This window comes from Cervus canadensis, chromosome 27, assembly GCF_019320065.1.
Source record: "Cervus canadensis isolate Bull #8, Minnesota chromosome 27, ASM1932006v1, whole genome shotgun sequence".
NCBI lineage: Eukaryota > Metazoa > Chordata > Mammalia > Artiodactyla > Cervidae > Cervus > Cervus canadensis.
The window spans coordinates 6,450,003-6,474,968 of record NC_057412.1 but is presented as its reverse complement, the minus strand read 5'-3'; the positions used below and the strand labels follow the sequence as shown (position 1 = coordinate 6,474,968).

The 24,966-nt window shown below is 39.2% G+C and overlaps 1 long non-coding RNA gene across 1 annotated transcript in view; it reads right to left on the bottom strand.

Annotated features, from left to right (window-relative positions):
* Positions 1-5,818: 5,818 nt before the first annotated feature.
* Positions 5,819-24,966, bottom strand: part of LOC122428882 — a 33,861-nt gene continuing 14,713 nt past the window's right edge. Inside the window, exon 3 of the long non-coding RNA XR_006265841.1 lies at positions 5,819-5,932. This is a non-coding gene — a long non-coding RNA (uncharacterized LOC122428882). The remainder of the gene's footprint in view (positions 5,933-24,966) is intronic.

The following is a 24,966-nucleotide window of genomic DNA, read 5'->3' as shown; positions in this document are numbered from 1 at the left end:
CCTTGGTTCTGATTTTACTGCAGTCCATGGGATTGCAAAGAGTCGGATATGACTGGGCAACTGAACAACAACAACAACTGATATTTATCATTTAATTTGTCAAATCTTTAAGCCAATAGATGGTCTTTTCTCTCATTTCATTGGAAAGCAGAAAGTTGTTCAAGTCCATGACCATGACTTATTCATTCTATGTGCTGTGCTGTTCTTAGTCACTCAGTCATGTCCAACTGCTTGCGACCCCATGGACTGTAGCCCACCAGGCTCCTCTGTCCATCAGGATTCTCCAGGCAAGAATATTGGGGTGGGTTGCCATGCCCTCCTCCAAAGGATCTTGGGAACAAGCCAGGAATCGAACCCAGGTCTCCTGCATTGCAGGTGGATTCTTTACTGTCTGAACCACCACAGAAGCCCTTAGTAGTAGCTAGGTCCATTGATCACATAAGTAGTCATATCCATTTTTTTTCTTTTCTTTAACTGAAGAATCAACCCAGGAATTGAACCAGAAATCATCTCCTGCATTGCAGGCAGATACTTTACCAACTGAGCTATCAGGCAGGAAAACCCTAAGTGAAGAGTAGTTGATTAAAATATTGTTATTAGATTCATTTACACAACAAAGTGATTTAGCTTATATATATATGTGTGTGTGTGTATATATATCTATAAACTAAATATATGTTATATTGTATATATAAACTATATCTATTAAATATGCATATATAAGCTATATAGATAAACTATTTATATTATATTATATTATATTATATTATATTATATTATATTATATTTTTTCAGTTCTTTTCCCTTACAGGTTATTAAAAAAATATTGAGTATAGTTTCCTGTGTTATATAGTAGGTGTTCATTGGTTATCTAGTTTACATATAGTAGTGTGTATATGTTAATCCCAAATTCATTACCCCCCACTCCCTTTTCCCCTTTGGTAGCCAGAAATTTATTTTCTCTGTCTGTGGGTCTATTCCTGTTTTGTTTATAAGTTCATTGATACCATATGACATTGCTTATATATTGAATTTAAAAAGATGATTCACATCCATTTTTCAAGATTACATTGTTTTTCAAACAGCAGAGTACAAACACCAGAGAGTAGCTCCTGTGTCAGAGCAAACTCCCAAGATGGAAGCAGAAGCTCAGATTATTAGCATTCTTATTAATACTGCCTTTAAACACTTCTCTAGTTCTCTTTTGTTCTTTAAAATAAATTTTAAATCATTTGGAACTTCCTTTCACTGAGTTCCATTTGTGGAGGACAAAGTCTTTTCCTCTGGCTCTCAACCACATTCTGTCTCACTCATGAGAAATGGAATATTTCCTGCCGTATCAGTAGATAAATGATGTCACAGTCATCAGCAATTTCAGCCACCATGGAAGGTGAGCTGGTGAATCCTAAGAGAACTCAGGAATGAAAGAATACCTGCTATCAGCAGCCATCAGACTGCAGCCACTCCCTATGGTGACCCCTGAGGACACTCAGGATGTGAAAACACAGGATACTAGACCCAGATAGGTCAGGTGCATACCAAAAAAATGATTTCAGTGAGCCAGACTGTTGTATTTTCCCACGCATAGAGAAGTGCTAAACTCCTTAACTTGAGATCGCTGGTTTTCCTCTAATTAAAAGTATTCTTTTGACATTCAGGCTTGTGCCTTCTGTTGTAAAACCACCACATAAACTGGCACCATCACACCTCATTCCCAGCCTCCTCAGAGCAGTTCTCTTAGGGTTACTTGAAATGATGCCTCCTGGACTTGAAATCCTGAAATTGCTGCCAATACCTAATTCTCAACTCCTAGGCTGTGAATATTTTTAAAGTCTACACTCAGATTAACAAGTGTGCCATGTACCAATCTATAGGAGATGCAATAAATCACTGAGACACTAAATTTCCACTAGAAATTTTAGAAGATGGAGAAAGTAGCATTTTCCAAGGAGAGGACCACATATATTCAGAAGAATTTTATTATTTGTGGCCAAGAAGATTCTAGGTGAATCCTAGAATTGGACATAAAGGCTGTCTGAAAAAAATTGCACCACCTAAAAGTTGAGAATTATGTTTTATTTGGCAGACATTCTTAGGATTTCTAGCTTGGGTGGCAGCATCTCAAATAACTCTGAGAAACCACCCCAAAAAGAAACAGGAAAAGTCAGGATATATAGGAGTTTTTGCAACAAAATCAGGTAGTGAAAAGATTACTGTTAATAGAAGGAAACCAGACATCTCAAGTTAAGGAATTGAGCAGTTTTCTATGTGTGGGAAGATGTAAGAATCTGGGCTTTGGCATGTGCCTCACCTATGGGGGCCAGTATTCTGTGTTTCCACGCCCAGGGTCCCCTCTGGGTGCATCACTGAGAGTGCTGCAGCAGCTAATGGCTAGGCAGGCTGGGCAGTAGGCAGCATATCCATCTCCATCCCGAGCTCCCTCAGGGGTCACCACCCAGGTGGCTATAAGGTAATGGCTTGATGAGCACTGCATCCTTTGTTTACTGATATGGCAGGCAACATTTTAGTTCTCAATGCTTATTCAACTCAGATACACAGATGACACCACCCTTATGGCAGACAGTGAAGAAGAACTAAAAAGCCTCTTGATGAAAGTGAAAGAGGAGAGTGTAAAAGGTGGCTTAAAGCTCAACATTCAGAAAACTAAGATCATGGCATCTGGTCCCATCACTTCATGGCAAATAGATGGGGAAACAGTGGAAACAGTGGCTGACTTTATTTTTTTGGGCTCCAAGATCACTGAGGATGGTGATTGTAGCCATGAAATTAAAAGACGCTTACTCCTTGGAAGGAAAGTTATGACCAACCTAGACAGCATATTAAAAAGCAGAGACATTACAAACAAACGTTTGTCTGGTCAAGGCTATGGTTTTTCCAGTGGTCATGTATGGATGTGAGAGTTGAACTATAAAGAAAGCTGAGCAACAAAGAATTAATGCTTTTGAACTGTGGTGTTGGAGAAGACTGTTGAGAGCCCCTTGGACTGCAAGGAGATCCAACCAGTCCATCCTAAAGGAGATCAGTCCTGGGTGTTCATTGGAAGGACTGATGTTGAAGCTGAAACTTCAATACTTTGGCCACCTGATGTGAAGAGTTGACTCATTTGAAAAGACCCTGATGTCAGGAAAGATTGAGGGCAGGAGGAGAAGGGGATGACAGAGGATGAGATGGTTGGATGGCATCAGTGACTCAACGCACATGAGTTTGGGTAAAATCTGGGAGTTGGTGATGGACAGGGAGTCCTGGCGTGCTGCGGTTCATGGGGTTGTGAAGACTCAGACACGACTGAGCGACTGAACTGAACTGAACAGGGGTGCAAGGATCTTGTTTGGTAGAAGAATAAACATGTTTGGGGCCACAGCTGAACACCCCTAACAACAAAGAAGAGAGTGGGCTCTCCCATGAGGTAGCCCTCCTCCTCTGCCATCCCCCAGGCAGTATTCAGCCCCTTCTCTAAAACAAATACAGGGCAAATATTTAAAGGCAAGTGGTATAGAGCAGTGCCACATTAACAGGTTGCCCAGGGCACCCAATGGTTCAAGGCAACAGAACACCCTGTTGTTTTTTCTCTCTCCTTGGCCCCTGCTCTCTCTTTTCATTTCTCCCTGTTTGTTTTAATTAAAGAAATTGAAACCCCAAAGCTTCCCTCACAGATGTGAACTAAATCTCAGCTCTTCCCTTAATCTCACATTTCCTGATTCAACTGAGCAAACAAAGCTGTCTACTTTATAACCAGCTGATCCTGGCATTTTTATTCCTCCTTCCACACACTAAAGGTAAAGAGAGCAGAAGGAGGAAGAAAAAGAAAAAATAAAGAAAACATAAAGATCATCTAGGTGTTTTACCAATCATTTAAGTCAGATCCTTCATTATTATTTTGTCCAGTCAGAAATTTGTCTGACATTTGTTTCTCTCATGCTGTTGTAAGTGGGTTTAAATCCACTTTTTCACTCCAAAAAAGAATTTTAGGATACACTGATACTCTCAGCACCAGTACTAACTCAAACACTTAGAAACAAGCCCGTCATATCACTTAAAGAATCTAGATAGGTGAAAAAAAAATGCTAAAATGTCTCTTGCATTATGATTGCTAAAATTTTTCAAAAACTTGGAAAGAAAACTACTCATTAGGCAAACCCACTTAGATACTGTGTCTTGAATGATAACTCTGATCATTGACCTCAGATATGTAGGATTCACAGGAGCCTAACTCATTCAGGTAGGAAAACAGAATAACTCTATGAGTCAGAATGCCTGGCCCCTCTAGAGATGAACAAGAGGCTGTCTCTGCCATCTAGCTCCTTGTTTACTCTCTTGCATTTTTTTAGTTTATTTTTTTTTTTTAATCACTAGACTTCAATGCTTGAGAGTTCTTTACCAGACCCAGTAACTCTGAGTGATTCACTAACAACATAGGGCCCTAGGAGCTAGACCGCACTGATAAATTATAGGAAGCTTACACTCCATGTGATTTTAGCCCAGTTACCAAGTGCTTCAAAACAAACGGCTGTTCCTCCATGTCCGCCACACGTAAGAAGATACAACGGGGGGTTCCTCCAGTTCTGTAGTGTTAACTACAAACTGGTACTGCCATCTGTCTCTAAGGATTAAATAAGGAGCTTCTGCAGCTGCTGACCTTCAGCACACCCTGAAAGGAGTTCAGGGTGGAGAACAGAAATGCGCCTCACTGTGCTCTGGGAAAAACTGGTAGGATAGGTCTTCAGATAGTTAGATATTCTGGGCCCAATTCTTACATCTCCTAACACCTAGAAAAGCACTAAAATCCTTAATGATGATTCTATTCCTTGTGACTAGCAGAAATCTGCAAAACAACAACAACAAAAAAATGTGCTTGACTGCCTGTACACCCCCTTCACCAAAATTACATGTACACTAACCTTCCCCCCTACCCCTTCCTCTTTGGAGCAGTTTCTCAGAACTATCTGAGGTGCTGTCTCCTGGGCAATAGTCCTCATTTTGCCCCAAACAGAACTTAACTCTTAACTCTCATGCTGCCCCCTTTTTTTTTTTTTTTTTGTCTATAATAGGCAAGTTTCACAGAAGTTAAGTAGCAAACTTCTACTGACATAACCAATGTATTTCTTTAAATGTGATGTTCCAGATGGAAAACTGATAGGCCCCAAACTGGCAGATGCACAAATTATTTTGGGCAGACCATAGTCTGATTCATTCCAATCCCAACGCCCATCTTTCAGAAAACCCACATTTTACTTAACTGTTTTTAAATATTTGAATATCCAAAGTGACTGCCAACAAGACGGTCAGTGGTGGGCGGAGGGTGCCCATCACTGACAATGGACAGAGGACAAGTTGAACAGAAATATATACTACGAAATAGAAATAGACACAAGGCTGGTCAGTCTTGTTCTGGACTTGACTTTAAGACTCTAAGGATTGATAATGCATTTTAGAGACTTCCTAGGTGGGACGGGTAAAAATCCACCTGCCAATGCAGGGGATGCAGGAGCCACAGGTTCAATCCCTGAGTTGAGAAGATCCCCTAGAGAAGGGGGATAGGCAATCCACTATCCCGCCCCACTACAGTATTCTTGCCTGGAAAATTCCATGGACAGAGGAGTCTGGCAGGCTATAGCACATGGGGTCGGAAAGAGTTGAAAATGACTGAGTACACCTGATGTGTTTTAAAGGAGGTAGGAATATATAACTTTTTCCTCCCAATCTCAGGATAACTTGGGGTTTATTTACGGCTTGCTTTCCAACTAATACGGTGGATTTTCAGGGATGGATAATTTAGTTGGGAGACGGGAAATCACAAACCTTGACTATAAATCCATCCTTGGGGACTGAGGACAGAGTTGAAAACTCATCTTAGTTCCTGTGGTATTGGAGCATGTGTTTTTAACTTGGAGCCTGAGAGAGTTTTCCTCACCTGCAGAGAAGAGAATAAAAATAATCCAAAATGTAACATCTCTGTTAACAGTTCCTTGCAGGGCCTGGAGCTGCTACAGGAAGTTTCTCATTTGAGTCTGAGGTGCCTCATTTTCCAAAGCCAGCCCCAACCCCTCAAGGCCCGCTGGGCACTACACTGCCTCCTGGAACTCACTCTCACGCAAAATGGAATGTTGCAAGGTTTAACCCGGATTCCAGTGTGTGAACTTTCAGAGTCAGGGCCAAAGCTGCAGCAACAGATCAAGGAGAGAGGTCAGGGCAGGGAGGGAAGGTGTCGATCTGGAACAAACTGACCTTGTGCATTAATTTTCTAAGAGAGTTAAGAGTGTACATGCTCAGTCGCGTCCAACTCTTGGTCACCACACGAACCGTACGCCACCAGGTTTCTCTGTCCATGGGATTATCCAGAATACTGAGGTGGTTCCCCCATTCCTCCTCCAGGGGATCTTCCTGACCCAGGGATCGAACCTGTGTGTCCTGCATTGTAGGTGGATTCTTTACCACTGAGCCACCGGGAAAGCTTCATGGCTGCCTTAAAAAGCACCACAGACCGCGTGACTCACACAAAGGAAATGTACTGTCCCACCATTCTGGAGGCTGAAAGTCCACGATCAAGGTGTCCACAGGGTTGGTTTCTTCCGAGGCATCTCTCCTTGGCTTGTAAACGGTTGCCTTCTCCCAGCATCTCCCTATGATCTTCCCTCTGTAACTCTGAGTCCTAGTCTCCTCTTCTTTCAAGAAATCAATCATATTGCCTTATGGCTTACTCTACAGAACTCATTTTAATTTAATTTTCCTTTTAACAGTCACATTCTAAGGTACCAAGTATTAGGGATTTCAACATACAAATTTTGTGAGAACACAATTCAGCCCATAATGACTGGAATCTCCAGTGGACCACTAACTCACCTGAGCTCTAAGTCTCCAGGTCAGCTTCCCTCACCACCTCGATGACCAAGTATCAGTGGACCTGGCTCAATTATACAAGGAAAGGTGATAAGGACTTGACCAGTCATGACCTTTGTGTCCTCAAAGCAACAGAACCAGCAAGGAAAGAAAGTTGAAGGACAACAAAATCAATCACTTTCCAGGAAGCCATAAAAAGCCAGAGTAGCAACTCACACTTTCTTGTAAATTTAGCAAAAGTCTAGGATAAAGGGAAGAAGAAAAAATATACTAAGGGTGTAGAAGACTTAAGAACCCACTGACTCTGAAAATTAAATATCACCTGCAGTTGCAAACTTACCTAAGCCAGTTTGGTTTTGCACACTTAGATTCTTGGACACCAAAGAAGGCTGAGACAGCAAAAGTTCACTACTGTCCCACACCTGGCTGTGCAATTTTAATGGAAACAAAACTTAGTCAAATTCCTTCATACAAACAGACATTTATTAATAAATACTTATCAACAAGAAAGTGTAAAAGAATTTATACGACTTGTTCTACATGCTGTATGAAGCCCTTTCAGTGGTCATGGTATGAAAGATTCACCTGAAGCAAACTCAACAAGATTTCAGAGGCAGGATGCTATTTTCAGAGGGAACCATGCAATCAGAAGTTCTCCTAAACTGATGCCTGAACTGAGAACTAATTAGGAGATCAGATATGATTAACATCAAAAAAAAAAAAAAAAAAAACTAATTCAGACTTCCATAGAGTCTTATACCCTTTTCCAAAGAATAGAAACTAATCACCATATGTTCAAAATATGTTTGATTTCTTTCGTGAGAGCTAAAGCCTATTTCTAACATGCATGATGCTAACAAACAAACACAAGATTCAGCAATGGAAACCCAAATTTGGAATCAATGTGCTAACTGTTAAAGCATACATAGTTAATCAAAAGGATACAGAAAAACCAGGGGGTAAGAGGGGAGGAGTAAACTGGGAGATTGGGATTGACATATTAACACTACCATATATAAAATAGATGACTAATAGGGATCTATAGTACAGCACAGTACAGCAATATTGATCTATTTACATTGATATTGATGTAAATGGGAAAGCAATCTTAAAAAAGAGTGGATTAAGTATATGTCTTAATCGGGGCTTCCTTGGTGGCTCAGATGGTAAAGAATCTGTCTGCAAAGCTTGAGACCCAGGTTCCATTCCTGGGTTGGAAGATCCCCTGGAGAAGGGAATGACTACCCACTCCAGTATTCTTCACTGGAGAATTCCGTGGAGAGAGGAGCCTAGCGGGCTACAGTCCATAGGGTTGCAAAGAGTCAGACACGACTGAGCAACTAACATTTTCACTTTTCACAACTTAATCAGTTTGCTGTACACCACCTGAAACGTAACACAACATTGTAAATGTAACACAACATTGTAAATCATCTATACGCCATTAAAAAAAAAAAGTTTTTTTAATCATTTAGAGGGTTTTTTAAGGATATAGAGCATGCAGAAGCTTCCAGAGTCGGTCCACTGTCACATAACACTGCCTACCACCATGGATATCCTGCCAGCAATGTATCTGACCACAGGGAAAGTCAAAGACTAACTAACTGCACACACCAAATGTCAAGGGTGGTACATATATAAAGTAAATTACAGAGCCTACAATGCCTCTGTATCTCAGCTATACAAATTCATGCCACAGCAATAGAGAACTCACAGCACCAGGGGGTAGGCCTCCTGGGTCTGACTTTAGGACTCTCACATTGGACACACCATCTCTCCGACTTCATTTTCTTCATGCAGAAAATAAAGGGATTGACAGAGCAAATGTCTGCAGGATCTTTAGGTTTTTATGGAAGAACTCCAAGGTTCTACAATCTTGCCACTCACTTGTTTATGCAGTTAAACTATTTATAATGCATTTTTTGAGAAAGAAAATGTTATGTGTACACAAGCATGCACACATCCACCAAAATTGAGTAGAAACTAGTACCACCAGAATAACTTCTTGTTATTCGGATCTTAGAATAAAATTTCTCTAGCCACTTATGTAAATGATACCTAAATATATTGCAAATGTGATTGAGGAGATAAGTTGTAACTCAACAGTTTTTAGGCCTAGGCATGTTAACTCATGCAGGAGTACGTGAGGAAGGATATGATCGCAGAACACATGATTGTGCTCAGTCGCACGTATGCATACTCAGTCGCCTCCGACTCTTTGCATCCCTGTGGACTACAGCCCGCCAGGCTCCTCTGCCCGTGGAATTTTCCACGGCAAGAATACTGGAATGGGCTGCCATTTTCTTCTTCAGGGGAACTTCCTGACCCGGGGATTGAACCCGCGTCTCTTGTGCCTCCTGCATTGCAAGCAGATTCTTTACCACTGCACCACCTGAGAAGCTGCAACACACTCAGTTAGATGCCAGGAAAGGCTTGAGGATAACTGCATAACTGACAGTTATGTAAGAGAAAGTGAATGCCTAACACTTTGTCACTTATTGTAAGTTTTAGGTAAAGTTTTACATTTTATTTTCATTATAGGGTTATTAAAATTCTTAAGGTATTGACCTAGATGGGAAAGAAATTCAAAAGAAAAAGATATATGTAAACATAGCTGACTCACTTTTCTGTAGGGCAGAAACTAACACGACACTGTAAAGCAACTATATCCCAAAAAACATTTTTAAAAATTAAAAAATAAAATATCAAAAATTTAAAAAACAAAATAAAAATTTTAATTAAAAAAAGTCTTGGGATCTTCTTAAAGAACAAATTCTTCTAACGCCAAATATGGATATGTATTGCCAGTTAAAAATAAAATTTCAGTTAAAAAATTGCCAGTTAAAAATAAATAAAAAAGTTGTTGATAGCTATGATGAATTGATGAGGCTCAAGCTAAACTATCCACATGTCCAATTATCACCAGCTGATTTTTCAACTAGAGTTGACTTCAATTACAGCCATATATCCAGTAAAAGAAGCATCTCTCAAATTTACACAGTACATCTTGAAGACAGCAAAGTGTGATGGCACATAGCCCAGGCCTTCAGTGGGTTTTACACAGTAAAATTTTGCAAAATAATTTTTAATCCTGGCAGGCTCCTTTATAAATCTGAAATAAAATACAATGAACATATAACAGAGTCTCAGATTTTTTTTCTTTTTCAACTTGACATATTGTTGATTTACAATTTCACTAGCTTCGGATGTACAGCCATGATTCAGTTATATATAATTGAATATGTATATATATTACATATATATTCTTTTTTGAATTCTGTTTTCTTATAGATTATTACAAAATATTGTGTAGAGTTCCCTGTGCTATACAGTGCACCCTTGTTGTTTATTTGCTGTGTTTATGTTCCTTCCAAGCTCCTAACTTATCCCACCCCCCTTTTCTTTTTGGTAACTGTAAGTTTGTTTTTTTATGTCTGTGGGTCTATTTTTGTTTTGTATGTAAGTTCATTTCTACCTTTTTTTTAATTCCACATATCAACAATATTATATATTTGTATTTTTTATCATATATTTGCCTTTGTCACATATCACATGTTTGGCTTACTTAGTATGATAATCTCTAAGTCTATCCTTGTTGCTTCAAATGACAATACTTTTTTCTTTTCATGGCTGAGAAATATTCTGTGTGTGTGTGTGTGTGTGTGTGTGTGTGTATGCATATATATACACATATGTATCATATCCCATCCTAAAGGAGATCAATCCTGGGTGTTCATTGGAAGGACTGATGCTGAAGCCGAAACTCCAATACTTTGGCCACGTCATGCGAAGAGTTGACTCATTGGGAAAGACCCTGATGCTGGGAGGGATTGGGGGCAGGAGGAGAAAGGGATGACAGAGGATGAGATGGCCGGATGGCATCACCGACTCAATGGACATGAGTTTGAGTAAACTCCAGGAGTTGGTGATGGACAGGGAGGCCTGGCATACTGCGATTCATGGGGTCACAAAGAGTCGGAAACAACTGAGTGAGTGAACTGAACTGAACTGATATATATATATCACATTTACTTTATCCATTTATCTGTTGATGGACATTTAGGTTGCTTCCATGTCTTGGCTGCTATAAATAGTGCTACAATGAACATTGAGATGCATAGATTTTTTTCAACAATAATTGAATAGTCAATTTATAGGAAAGCATATGCAAACAATATTTAAATCTAGTAATAAAAGTGCAGTAACATTTGTATTCATATGCTGGTCTATTGCAAGTCAGGGAGAAACTATTAGAAAAAGCTTACTATGTTTTGGACTCTTGACATCAATAGCAGGCCAACTAGTATATGTGCATGGAGATGGAGTGGACTCTGTTTAGTTAATTGCTTATCTCCATCAGATAGAATAGTGCCTGGCACATAGTAGCTGCTCAATAAATATTTGTTGTATGGATAAATGAATAAGAAGATTGACATGAATATACTTAGCTTCATCATCAAAGCTCAGAGAGGAATCCATATATGTACATTACACATGCTTGAAAAACTGGTTCTAAGACTGAAATCTTTATGCTATGACTAAAGGAGATTATCAGTTTTGGTGACTGCCTCCATTTTGTTTATTTTGTATGATATACAAATGAATCCAGTGAAAATATTTCATGAGCAAAATACTGAACACACACACAATAAGGAAATATTTATTGAGTAGACTAGGGCTTTGTCAACTATGCCTCAAGGACCAAATCCATCTGTACCTATTAATTTATGTATCATCTATGTTCTTTTGGTCTGCAATGATGGAATTGAATATGGAGATGATACAGCCTACAAAACTGAAAGTATTTACTGTGTTTTAAAGGAAAAATTTGCCCACCTCTTGTGTAGATCAACTTTGATACACCACAAATAACTTAGGGAAAAAAAAATTCACGATAAATATACCAGAAGGTAACAGCAGAAAAACTAGAGTGTCAGCTGTCATAAAAGCTCTCATAAAAGCAGACAAAATGGATTCAAGTATCTTATGAATCCGTAACTCACCACAGAGAATGAACCTTTAAAACCAAGCTTAATTCCATCAAACAATGTTTTATTAAGGCATGGCCTTTTATTGCAAATGATTTAAGACTTACTTAGGGTTTCTCTCGTAGCTCAGTTGGTAAAGAATCCACCTGCAAAACAGAAGACCCCAAAGAGAGACCCTGGTTCGATTCCTAGGTCAGCAAGATCCCCTGGAGAAGGGATAGGCTACCCACTCCAATATTCTTGGGCTTCCCTTGTTGCTCAGTTGGTAAAGAATCCGCCTGCAATATAGGAGACCTGGATTCGATCCCAGGGTTGGTAAGATTCCCTGGATGAAGGGAAAAGCTACCCACTCCAGTATTCTGGGCTGGAGAATTCCATGGACTGTATAGTCCATTGGGTTGCAAAGAGTAGGACACAACTGAACGAATTTCACTTGCACTTTAGAGTTACTAACAGACATAAAAGCAGTAAATTTCAGAATTTACTTTTTTATATCTACATTTTTTACTACTCTTCAGTTCAGTTCAGTTCAGTTCAGTTCCTCAGTCATGTCCGACTCTTTGCGACCCCATGGACTGCAGCATGCCAGGCCTCCCTGTCCATCACCAACTCCCGGAGTTTACCCAAACCCATGTCCATCGAGTCGGTGATGCCATCCAACCATCTCATCCTCTGTCGTCCCCTTCTCCTCCTGCCCCAATCCCTCCCAGCATCAGGGTCTTTTCCAATGAGTCAACTCTTCGCATGAGGTGGCCAAACTATCAGAGTTTCAGCTTCAGTATCAGTCCTTCCAATGAACACCCAGGACTGATCTCCTTTAGGATGGACTGGTTGGATCTCCTTGCAGTCCAAGGGACTCTCAAGAGTCTTCTCCAACACCACAGTTCAAACCATCAATTCTTCAGTGCTCAGCTTTCTTCACAGTCCAACTCTCACATCCATACATGACTACTGGAAAAACCATAGCCTTGACCAGACGGACCTTTGTTGGCAAAGTAATGTCTCTGTTTTTTAATATGCTATCTAGGTTGGTCATAACTTTCCTTCCAAGGAGTGTCGTTTAATTTCATGGCTGCAGTCACCATCTGCAGTGATTTTGGAGCCCAAAAAAATAAAGTCTGACACTGTTTCCACGGTCTCCCCATCTATTTCCCATGAGGTGATGGAATCAGATACCATGATCTTAGTTTTCTGAATGTTAAGCTTTAAGCCAACTGTTTCACTCTCCTCTTTCACTTTCATCCTCTTTCAACTAAAGAGGCTCTTTAGTTCTTCTTCACTTTCTGCCATAAGGGTGGTATCATCTGCATATCTGAGGTTATTGATATTTCTCCCGGCAATCTTGATTCCAGCTTGAGGTTCATCCAGCCCAGCATTTCTCATGATGTACTCTGCATATAAGTTAAATAAGCAGGGTGACAATATACAGCCTTGATGTACTCCTTTTCCTATTTGGAACAAGTCTGTTGTTCCATGTCCAGTTCTAACTGTTGCTTCCTGGCCTGCATACAGGTTTCTCAAGAGGCAGGTCAGGTGGTCTGGTATTCCCATCTCTTTCAGAATTTTCCAGTTTATTGTGATCCACACAGTCAAAGGCTACGGCACAGTCAATAAAGCAGAAATAGATGTTTTTCTGGAATTGTCTTGCTTTTTCAATGATCCAGCGGATATTGGCAATTTGATCTCTGGTTCCTCTGCCTTTTCTAAAACAAGCTTGAACATCTGGAAGTTCATGGTTCACCTGTTGCTGAAGCCTGGCTTGGAGAATTTTGAGCATCACCTTACTAGACAAAGTTAAATTATTTCTGATAAGAAAAAAAATTTTTTGGAGGTTTTTTTCTCTAAAGAAAGGTAATCATAGTTGGTAAATATGTTTGTAATTTCACAAGAAGGTGCCAGTTTTCATGTCTCAATGCCTTTCTAGCATTTATATTTGTAAAACAAGAGACAAATACAGAAAAATATACAAAACAAATGCATAAGGTAAAAACACCTGTACAGGCAGAATTCTAAGGATGTCCTTCCAGGATTCTGGTCCCCTGATTTTTCAATCAAATACCAATCTAAAAGAAAAAAATACCAATCTAGATACTGCTGTGACTTTGGAGATGGAATTAAGTTTATTCATCAGTTGGCCTTAAAATATGGAGCTTATCCTGGATTATCAGGATGGGACCAAAGTAATCCTATGAACTCTTAAAAACAAAAGAGGAAAGAGAAAAAGAGTTTCAGGGGAAGGAGAAATAGAGAGATTCAAAGCACAAAAAGAATGCAACCCAGTACTGCTGTTTGAAGATGGAGGGGCAGTGTAATATGAATGTGGGTAGCATTGAGAAGTTGACTGACAGTTAGCAAAGAAACAGGATTCTCAGTACTCCTGCCACAAGGAACTCAATAAATTCTGCCAAAGGCTTCAATCAGTTTGGAACCCCCAGATAAGAGTCCAGCTGACCAAGAACTTCCTTTTAGCCTTGCGACCCATAGCAAAGAATCCAGTCTCTGCTATAGGTCTCTAGATTCCTCACCTGGACTTCTGACCTACAGAATTGTGAGAGAATAAGTTTTGTTGTTTTAAGTGTGTATATATATATGTAATTTTCCCATGGCAACAATGGAGACTAATACAATGCTACTGCAACCTTCACCTGAGTCAATAAATATTTTGCCAGCCCCCCAGAATTCCCTCCATGTGGCCCATCCCAAACACAGCCACCTCCCTCCTGCCTTTACAGTAAATGCTTCCTTGCATTTTATAGTCTTCTCATCAATGTGACAAACTCCAGATATTTTCTTTAGTTTAGTCTTACCCAATTTTTTTTTAAAAAAGCAATGTATCTACTAAGTGACTTTCAATCTTCAGTGTCCCTCTTCATCCTCTTTATCCTCATTCAATGTTTCTGTGAAAAGCACAGGCCCTTTAACTTGTCTTCTTTCCCTCAGGCTGAGCTGTGTTGGTTGCATATGCACAGTGCAATTCACCAAGTTTCTCTGCCCCCTCTACTTCCTGCAAATGAGCAGCTGAGTCCAGAGTTGTGATCAGTCTCAAATTTGAGACCTTTGGCAAGACTACTGGTAGTGAAGACTTGTTTCATCAGAAGGCACATCATGTCTGGCTTCCTCTCTTGTGACAGCAGCTCAATGCTTCAATCTGCATTTCATGTGTGTTGCAAACTGGTGATATTATAAGTCTATCAGGTCTTTTTATGTATTTACTGAACTACTCTGTACAAAGATGCTTCTCATCTACTATTTGTTATCCAACACTCCATGTGGGAAAGACAAACTACATGCTTGATTCTTCCCTCTTCTAAACTAGTTTTCAAGATAATGAATGGATTCTCTATTATCTTCCCAAAATGACCAATTATTTTTTAATTACATTACTTTGCCAACAAAGGTCCATCTAGTCAAGGCTATGGTTCTTCCAGTAGTCACATATGGATGTGAGAGATGGACAATAAAGAAAGAACCAAAGAACTGATGCTTTTGAACTATGGTGTTGGAGAATACTCTTGAGAGTCCCTTGGACTGCAAGAAGATCCAACTAGGCCATCCTATAGGAGGTCAGTCCTGGGTGTTCATCGGAAGGACTGTTGCTGAAGCTGAAACTCCAATACTCTGGCCACCTGATGCAAAGAGCTGACTCATTTGAAAAGACCCTGATGCTGAGAAAGATTGAGGGCAGGAGGAGAAGGGGATGACAGAGGAGGATGAGAGGGTTGGATGGCATCACCAACTCAATGGACATGAGTTTGAGTATGCTCTGGGAGTTGGTGATGGACAGGGAAGCCCAGAGTTCTGCAGTCCATGGGGTCGCAAAGAGTCAGACACATCTGAGTGACTGAACAGAATTGACTGAAGGATTTCAATATATTTGATGAGTTCACTCTATGGCAGTTAAAATCTTTATTAAAACTCAGATTGTCCCTGGGTAAACCTATGGCTGATTTATATTGATGTTTGGTAAAAACCAACACAATACTGTAAAGCAATTATCCTTCAATTAAAAATAAATAAGTTAAAAAGAACCCAAACTGTCCCATCCTTTACTAGTGAGGTGGCCTCTTTACGTTGGCTCCTGGTGGTCTCAGCCCAGGTGGCCTCTAACGGCTTCATTGAATTTGGCACAAGTTGCTTGTTTTTTGCATTTCCTGCCTTGGAACCTGGAATCAGCTATTCTTCCAAGAAGCCTTAGTTTCCTGAAGTGGGAAGTAGGATTTCAGTACTACAATCTAGGTGATGAGATTAATGATATTTTTAAAAACTGGAACAAGTTCAACTTGGCGATATACAGTTAGTGATATTACTATGATTCAGCAGTAGATAAAGTGTCAACAGCAATGTTAAAATATGAAGTTTGGATCCAACATGCAAAATAAATACAGAAACAACCTGTGAATATCTGACAACACTGGAAGTAGTTGAGATTTTTTTAATGACTTTGTTGAACATTCCATAACTTTAAAAAATAATATATATTTTCACTAATGTAATTTTAAATTGGCCCAAAAATTCATTCATCAACTTTCTCCAAGTTTCAAATTTTATCACACAGGAATCAAGGAAGTTGCTAAACATTATCATGATTTTAGTTAGGAACAAATTTCCTATTATTCTCCTTTGACTCTTCCAAAACAGTTTAATTAAAAACACAGAGGTTAAATAAGCAAATTTAAAAGTCAAAATTATAGTCATTAGTTAAACCAACTTTTGACTAAAAAAGCATGTCACGCATGTTATTCACAGTAAAAGCTGACCCTTAAAGACTCTTTCCAAACCTGAAATTCTGTGACTCATTAAACTCATTTCAGCAAACATTTGAGAGACTACTACTCTAGATACTTGCTGTTTCTAATGGAAGGGAAAACAAAAGTTGGAGAACAAAGCAAAGTAATTACCCTCAAGAATCGTAGTTATAATGTATGAAAATATAACCTAATTAACCTAATATTTAAAATAAAATATAGAGATGTATAATATTATTAAAAATTCTATCCTAGAAATATATATACTCTGTAAACATAACTATAGGGAAAGTAAAGCAAAAATAGAATGTCAAACAGGAAGCATATTTTGATATTAAATTTTTTTAAACAAAAGTATCATAAAAGCAACCAGAGAAGTCTAAAAGATAAGCCAAAATGTTAATAGTATGTTTTTATGTATTTTAAATATTTTAATGTTGAATTCATTCTTTAATAAATTGTTAAAAGTTAATAATGTCTTAATTTTAATAAAATATATTTAAATGTATAAAAATAAATATTAAAAGTAAAAAAATAAATTCTAATATAATATATTTAAATATATCACATTTTCCACACAAGAACTTGTACTTGAATGTTTATAGCAACATAATGCATAACAGTCGAGAAGTGCAAACAACTTAAACATCCATCTAACTGATGAATGGTGAATGGATATCTCAATGCCAAGGAATGTTATTCTGTAATAAAAACAATGAAATACTAATACACGTTATAACATAATAAACGGATGGGGAATGGCCGCTATTGGGTACTGGATTTCTTTGTGGGTAATGAAAATGTTCTGGAATTAGTTAGTGGTGATCACACAACTTTATGCAAATACTAAAAACCATTTAAATGTACACTGATTTTATGGTTGTGAATTATATCTCTACTGATAATGAAAAGATATGTATACCATGTTTCCTGTGAGGAGCAAATAATTCATTCAACAAATGTGTAGCTTTTATAGAAAGTGAAAGTGAAAGTCTCAGTCATAGCCTGACTCTTTGCAAACCCCATGAACTATACAGTCCATGGAATTCTCCAGCCCAGAATACTGGAGTGGGAAGCCTTTCCCTTACTCCAGGGCATCTTCCCAACCCCAGGATTGAACCCAGGCCTCCCACATTACAGGTGGATTTTTAACCAGCTGAGTCACAAGGGAAGCCCAAGAATACTGGAGTGGGTAGCCTATCCCTTCTCCAGCAGATCTTCCCAACGCAGGAATCTAACTGGGGTCTCCTGCATTACAAGCGGATTCTTTACGAACTGAGCTATCAGGGAAGCTTTTATAGAGATCTATACAAATGAGAAGCTGAGAGGAATCAGGAAAGTCTACAAAGAAAGTAGCATTTGTGTGGGGTCTTAGATATGAAAGCACGGCAACATCTGCCAAAATTTTAGCAAGCATGGCAAATTATTGAAGCGAATGTCATCATAGCAATAAGGGCTTGGCTAATATGATTTGTAACATTTTTAAGCTAACAAGGATTCATTTTTAAGCCAACAATTGGAGACTAAAAATTTCTTCTAAGTAGCAGGTATTGATAAGCTCCCCAAAAAAATTGAGGAATTTTGTAGATTGTACATGTTTCGTAACCCAAATGTCTGATTCTCCTTCCACACTTCCACTGCACAAAATTATTGAAATGACACCCATGCATGCCAAAGCCTGCCAAGGGTAAACATTTTTATCTTTTGGAAACCACATTTTGTACTAGCAGAATGTGCAGAAAAGCATGTCTTCTGTATCGTGTAAAGCACTGACAGTACTCATCAGTCCAGCTGGTTTACACAATGGAACTTGCCTGGAGCATGGCAGCCACGTGTTTGCAATCTCATCCATCTCGGATGCTCGCGGATCAATCACTTTTCATACGCTGTCAGAAAGAATGAAGAAAAGCTTCCAATTTTCTCTCTTTTAAATACTACTTGGCTCAATTAAAACTCAACATGGATTTTTCACTTCTTTATTTACCCAGTCGAAAGTGGACTGTTTTTTGAAATGTTTTCAGAAAGTGTGCCCATTTAAAGATGGACTTGTGAACCTAAAGGTAGTAAATGGCCTAAGCAAAACATTAAACTGTTACCAAAAATACAACTATTCAGCTATTGTGATACAGTTACAAATGCATTTCCAAAGGCAGATTTTTGAGAAAAGGATACATTTTTGTAACCATCAACCTGGTCAACCATTTCTTGAGCAATTCCATTCCTCAAGCACATTGGACCTTTCTACTAGGTATGCTCTGTGGTTCATTTTCTGTTTTCTTTTCATTCTTTTAATGGTTAATGTACATTTTTATCTTGAATTGTAAACTGTCCAAACTCCAAATTCAGGAATGTCTTAGGTCAATGTGCCACCATATTGTTTAATTAGCATAGGCATCATCCTTGAATGCTTTAAGTAATACTGTTAGAAAACAGCAATGGAAAGTACAGGAGATTTTACAACACGGCAGTAAAAAGTCATCCACGTTACATGCTCTTCTTAAAATTCTCCAGAGCCTCCTTTCATCATTGCTGGTTAGCCTTAACATGGTCCAAACCAGCCAGCCTCTGGCCTCTGTTTAGCTTTCCTGTCCTCTTGACACACACTAGAACGTGGCTGTATTTGCATTTCTCAAATATTTAATCTAGCTATTTATTTTTTAAATGTTCTCTCTGCTGGGACATCTATCTCTTCCCAGTTCTCTGAGTAATTCCTTCTTGTTCAAGACTTAACATTGGAAAACTTCATTCATCTTTCTCTTCCTAATCAGTGGGTCTGAGTCAGATATGAAGGTCAATACCATGACTTTTTATCTGTTCTTTCCTTTCCCCAAGATACTGCTTGTGAGTAATATTTTTTATAATTGAATGAATAATATGCTAACAAACATATATTTGGCAGCATATGCAGTTTAGAGGTGGCACTCAGTTCAGTTCAGTGGCTCAGTCATGTCCCACTCTTTGCAGCACCATAGACTGCAGCACGCCAGGCCTCCCTGTCCATCACCAACTCCCGGAGTTTACCCAAATGCATGTCCATTGAGTCAGTGATGCCATCTAACCATCTCATCCTCTGTCATCCCCTTCTCCTCCTGCCTTCGATCTTTCCCAACATCAGGGTCTTTTCCAGTGAGTCAGCTCTTTGCATCAGGTGGCCAAAATACTGGAGTTTCAGTTTCAACATCAGTCCTTCCAATGAACACCCAGGACTGATCTCCTTTAGGATGGACTGGTTGGATCTCCTTGCAGTCCAAGGGACTCTCCAGAGTCTTCTCCAACACCACAGTTCAAAAGCATCAATTCTTCGGTGCTCAGCTTTCTTTATAGTCCAGCTCTCACATCCATACATGACCACTGGAAAAACCATAGCCTTGACTAGATGGACCTTTGTTGACAAAGTAATGTCTCTGCTTTTTAATATGCTATCTAGGTTGGTCATAACTTTCCTTCCAAGGAGTAAGTGTCCTTTAATTTCTTGGCTGCAATCACCATCTCCAGTGATTTTGGCCAAAAAACAAAGCCAGCCACTGTTTCCACTGTTCCCCATCTATTTCCCATGAACTGATGGGACCAGATGCCATGATCTTAGTTTTCTGAATGTTGAGCTTTAAGCCAACTTTTTCACTCTCCTCTTTCACGTTCATCAAGAGACTTTTTAGTCCTTCTTCACTTTCTGCCATAAGGGTGGTGTCATCTGCATATCTGAGGTTATTGATATTTCTCCCAGCAATCTTGATTCCAGCTTGTGCTCCTTCCAGCCCAGCATTTCTCATGATGTACTCTGCATATAAGTTAAATAAGCAGGGTGACAATATACAGCCTTGATGTACTCCTTTTCCTATTTGGAACCAGTCTGTCATTCCATGTTCAGTTCTAACTGTTGCTTCCTGGCCTGCATACAGGTTTCTCAAGAGGCAGGTCAGGTGGTCTGGTATTCCCATCTCTTTCAGAATTTTCCACAGTTTATTGTGATCCACACAGTCAAAGGCTTTGGTATAGTCAATAAAGCAGAAATAGAAGTTTTTCTGGAACTCTCTTGCTTTTTTGATGATCCAGCGAATGTTGGCAATTTGATCTCTGGTTCCTCTGAGTGGTAAAGAACTTGCTTGCCAATGCAAGAGACTTAAGAGATGCAGGTTCCATCCCTGGATTGAGAAGGTTCCCTGGAGGAGGGCACAGCAACCCACTTCAGTATTCTTGCCTGTAGAATCCTGGACTGAGGAGCCTGGCAGGCTGCAATCCATAGGGTCCTACAGAGTTGGAAATGACTGAAGCAAGTTAGCACACGCACATGCAGTCTAGAGGCAGGAACCAACTGAACTTAACTACTTACTAGCTGTGCTGTTAGAACAGATTTCTTGGACTTTTCTGGTGGTGCAGTGCCTAAGAATCTGCCTGCCAATGCAAGGGACACCAGTTAGATCCCTGGTCTCCGGGAAGATTTCACATGCTACAGAGCAACTAAGGCCACGCACTACAATTTCTGAGCCCACTGCTGCAACCACTGACGCCTGAGTGCCTGGAGCCTGTGTCCACAAGGAGAGAGACCGCTGCGATGAGAAGCCCTCACACCACAGACAGTAGTTCCTGCTCGCCGCAACTAGAGGAAGCCTGCGCATAGCAACAAAGACCGAGTGCAACCAAAAATAAAAATTAATTAATTAAAGAAAACAGATTTCTTCACCTCAATTTAACTCAGTTTTCACATTTATAAACTGGGAGTAATCTAAACTTACTACCTCATAACTTTAAAGAAGTTTGAGAAATTGCTGAAAAATATGCTGAGCACATTATAAGTAATTCATATATGTTAGTGCTTATAGTGCAATTTGATATTGTAATTATAACTACGAGCATTATAGGGTGCATGCCAGGAATATGAAGACTTGGTTTCATCTCCTCAAGGAACTTGCAATTCTTGTAGAAAAAGAAAAACAACAACAAAAACAAATGTGGAATGACTATAAAATACTCTAATACAGGAAATGAACCAAAAGCTGTAAATAAGATCCAAAAAGTGCAAGCTCACAAAAGCTAAGATTGAATTATTGCAAAGTTAATGAAAACCAATTTTTTCCACTCTAGTAACTATTGGAACAAAAATATTTTTATTTTATTAGAAGTCTCATAAATAAACCAATTATTTTTTAATGCATTGAATCTTACTTACCCCAACCAAACCCTACCAGCTTTGAGAGGTCCTAGTCAAAACTTATTATGAGAAGCCAGCAGGAGAGGCTCTAGCCAAAACTTATTATCTCATGGTTTTGCTGTATTCTTTATAAAATCAACCAAAATGTAAGTACCCAAGTGGGTTTTTTTCCCCAAATGGGTTCTTTGTGCCTGAAATATTCACCTCCTAATATTAGGCATATATTTTAATCCATACAACCAATGTTCAAAATATTATTAGAATTCACTTTTTGAAGTGGTTTGCAATAGAGCTTCATGAACTACAGAAGAAAGTTTAAAATTTTGAACTATTTAATAAAATAGCAAATGATAGATACATCCTATACTCTTGAAAAGTTAAAACTTGATAAAAAAAAAGTTAAAGCTTGACTGATAACACATAACAAATGTCAGAAGGGCTGTTAAGAACTTTAAGGTAAATTACACAGACTGACTAGAATTGAGTACTAGGCATTTCCAAACCTCAAACTCCCCCTCAAAGGATTGAGACTATACAACTAATGTTCACAGGACTTTGAACAATGTTGGAGAAATTTAAATACCTTGTCAAAGAGACATGTTACTCAGAAACCAAAAATTCAGATAAGAATATTTTAAAGAATATTGTGCTTATTACTCTATAGCCACACTGTTTGTATATGTTTATTTGTGTATATATTTAAAGAGATAGTAAAAAAAATATTAACATTGAATTAATTTTTCCAAATATGTGCTGCTCCTTCATCCAGTTTCTTCCTACTTGGCTCCTCCCTTTAGGCCCCCTCTTTGGCGAGGACTACACCACTCATTCCAAGCTTAGCTGTGTGATTTGCAATGGCCAATGAAATATGAGAGGAAGTTACATGATCCACTTCTGAACAAATCCTTTAAAAGCCATTGTGTGGTTCTGCTATTAGTCTACGCTCCCTGCTCCTTCAAAATAAAGAAGACATAAGACAGAGCTATAACCAAGCTACATCTAATATGTCAAACAAATGATGAATACCTATTTGTTACTGCAAGCCTCTGAGATTTTAAATTTGTTATTGCTGCATAATTTGGTCTAAACTGATGGATCAAAACACTACTTTTTGAGCAGGGGAAAAAAAACAATGGAAATGAATGAATAATTTTAAAGTGAAACCAATTCATTATAGTTTTAATATTTAGAATTCATGCCACTTCTCTCTCTCTGACCCCAGGGAACAGTCTTCTTATGATTTATACAGAACATGTTATCTCTGTGTGGCAGAAGACACACTAGTCTTCTCCTTGAATAAGCAAGTAACTAAAAGCAGATGATATATCATCATTGTTATAACCTGATGTGATAGGGAGTGGAGAGGAAAAGCAAGCACCCAACTCTATTAGGATTAGTGATGCAATTGTGCTATGAACTGTTTGTGATCTAAATGGAAGAGTGAACCCACAAAACTAAGATAAATCTAGTTCAAGAAAGTATTCACAACAAGTACGCCTACTCTAGTGCTGGAAATACTCTTTTAAAAATCGCTTATCAAAGCTGAAAGAAACTTAGGACCTCAAAGTCAGTGGGTGTTTACCTGAAACACAGTGAAACAAAAACAGATTATGATGGCTGGGGATCACCCTACAACTGTCTTTAGAAAAAAAATGAAATATATGAAATTTGCCCAGAGAAGATTCTGAAGGTAATCTGGCCAGAATTTACAGCTAAGTGGGTCAACCTGCTGAGTTTGAATTTTTTTAGGATTTATATGTGTCAAACAAAAACAAGAAAAGGATGCATGTTTAAGTTTCATTAACGTTTTGAGGTTTGAGAAAGGTAAAAATAAAATTGCATACACTGAACTTTAGTCCCGTTTCAAGTCTTATCAAATTTCAGGGTAATTTGTTTGCCAAGAAGATATCGTCCATAAAAGGATGGGAAACCGAAGCCAGACATAGAAGTTTCTCGTTAATTGTATTTAAGGAAAAAGTTTGCAAGCACAAACCCGACTGTCCTCTTTTCAAGTCTGAGATTGCCCTGACTGGGTAGGAACATATAGATTAGCTAAGATTTGTCATGTCTGATGAAATAGGAACTGTAAACCCTCGGTTCATGTGCCATGGAGCCTCATTCAAATCAATCTTCTAGAGTCTTCCTGTTACATCCCTAAAATATTAAATAAGAACTCCATGTTGCTTACATGTATTTGGTGGCTCAGTGGTAAAGAATCTGCCTGCCAATGCAAGAGACACAGGTTCCATCCCTAGATCGGGAAGATTCCCCTGGAGGAGGACATGGCACCCCACTCCAGTATTCTTGCCTGGGAAATCTCACGGACAGAGGAAACTGGCGGGCTACAATCATGGGGTCGCAGAAGAGTCGGACGTGACTTGGCGACCAAACAACAATGGTAATAGGTTCATACCAATTTTCTTTCCCCCAAGAGAGCTAAATGCTAAAGAAACCAATCACTGATCCTGAAAGAAGAGATACCACCAGCTGCCAGCCACTAAAGTGTGCGAGTCTTACCAACACATCAAGGAGGAGAAGGCTGTTCCTGTCTGCAGCCCTTTGCCATCTCCTCCGACCAGGGGACCAGCGTCACCTCCAGAGCCTAGCTTTCCCTGACCTAGTCCCTCCTTGCCCCTGACTTGGTTCTCTCAACTCTACCTCTGTTAAGACAACCATCCTCATTACAATCGATAGTGTTTGAAATGTTAATTATATTAAGCTTTCTAAAAAAAAAAAAAAAAAAAAATGTGCGGGTTGGAGGAACTTCCTGAAGACTTCGGTTGAACAGAGGAAGGGCTTAAGGGAAGGTATAAAATAAGCATCATCACACTTGCTTTCTAGATTAAGGCTAAAGGGAGAGGAAAGTCCAGCTTATTCAGTACCAGTGTGTCGGGTACTACGGTGGATGTCTTGCTTCCTTTTTCTAATACAGTCTTTATATTTTTAATTGTTTGTTTATTTGTGGCTGCGCTGGGTCTTCGTGGCTGCATGAGGCTTTCTCCAGCTGCAGTGTGCAGCCTTCTCCCTGTGATGGCTTGTTTGTGCCCGCCAAGAGTGGAGTCTCTTCTTCCCCCAGTCCTGGGGAGGACCTGCGGTCAAATGCCACTGGCCTTCAAAGTCCTATTCCCTGGGGAGTCCCAGTCCCTTGGCCTGATCCCCAGGCTGGGGAGCCTGATAGGGGGCCTAGAACCTTCGCAGCAGTGGGAGGACTTCTTCGGTATTGTTG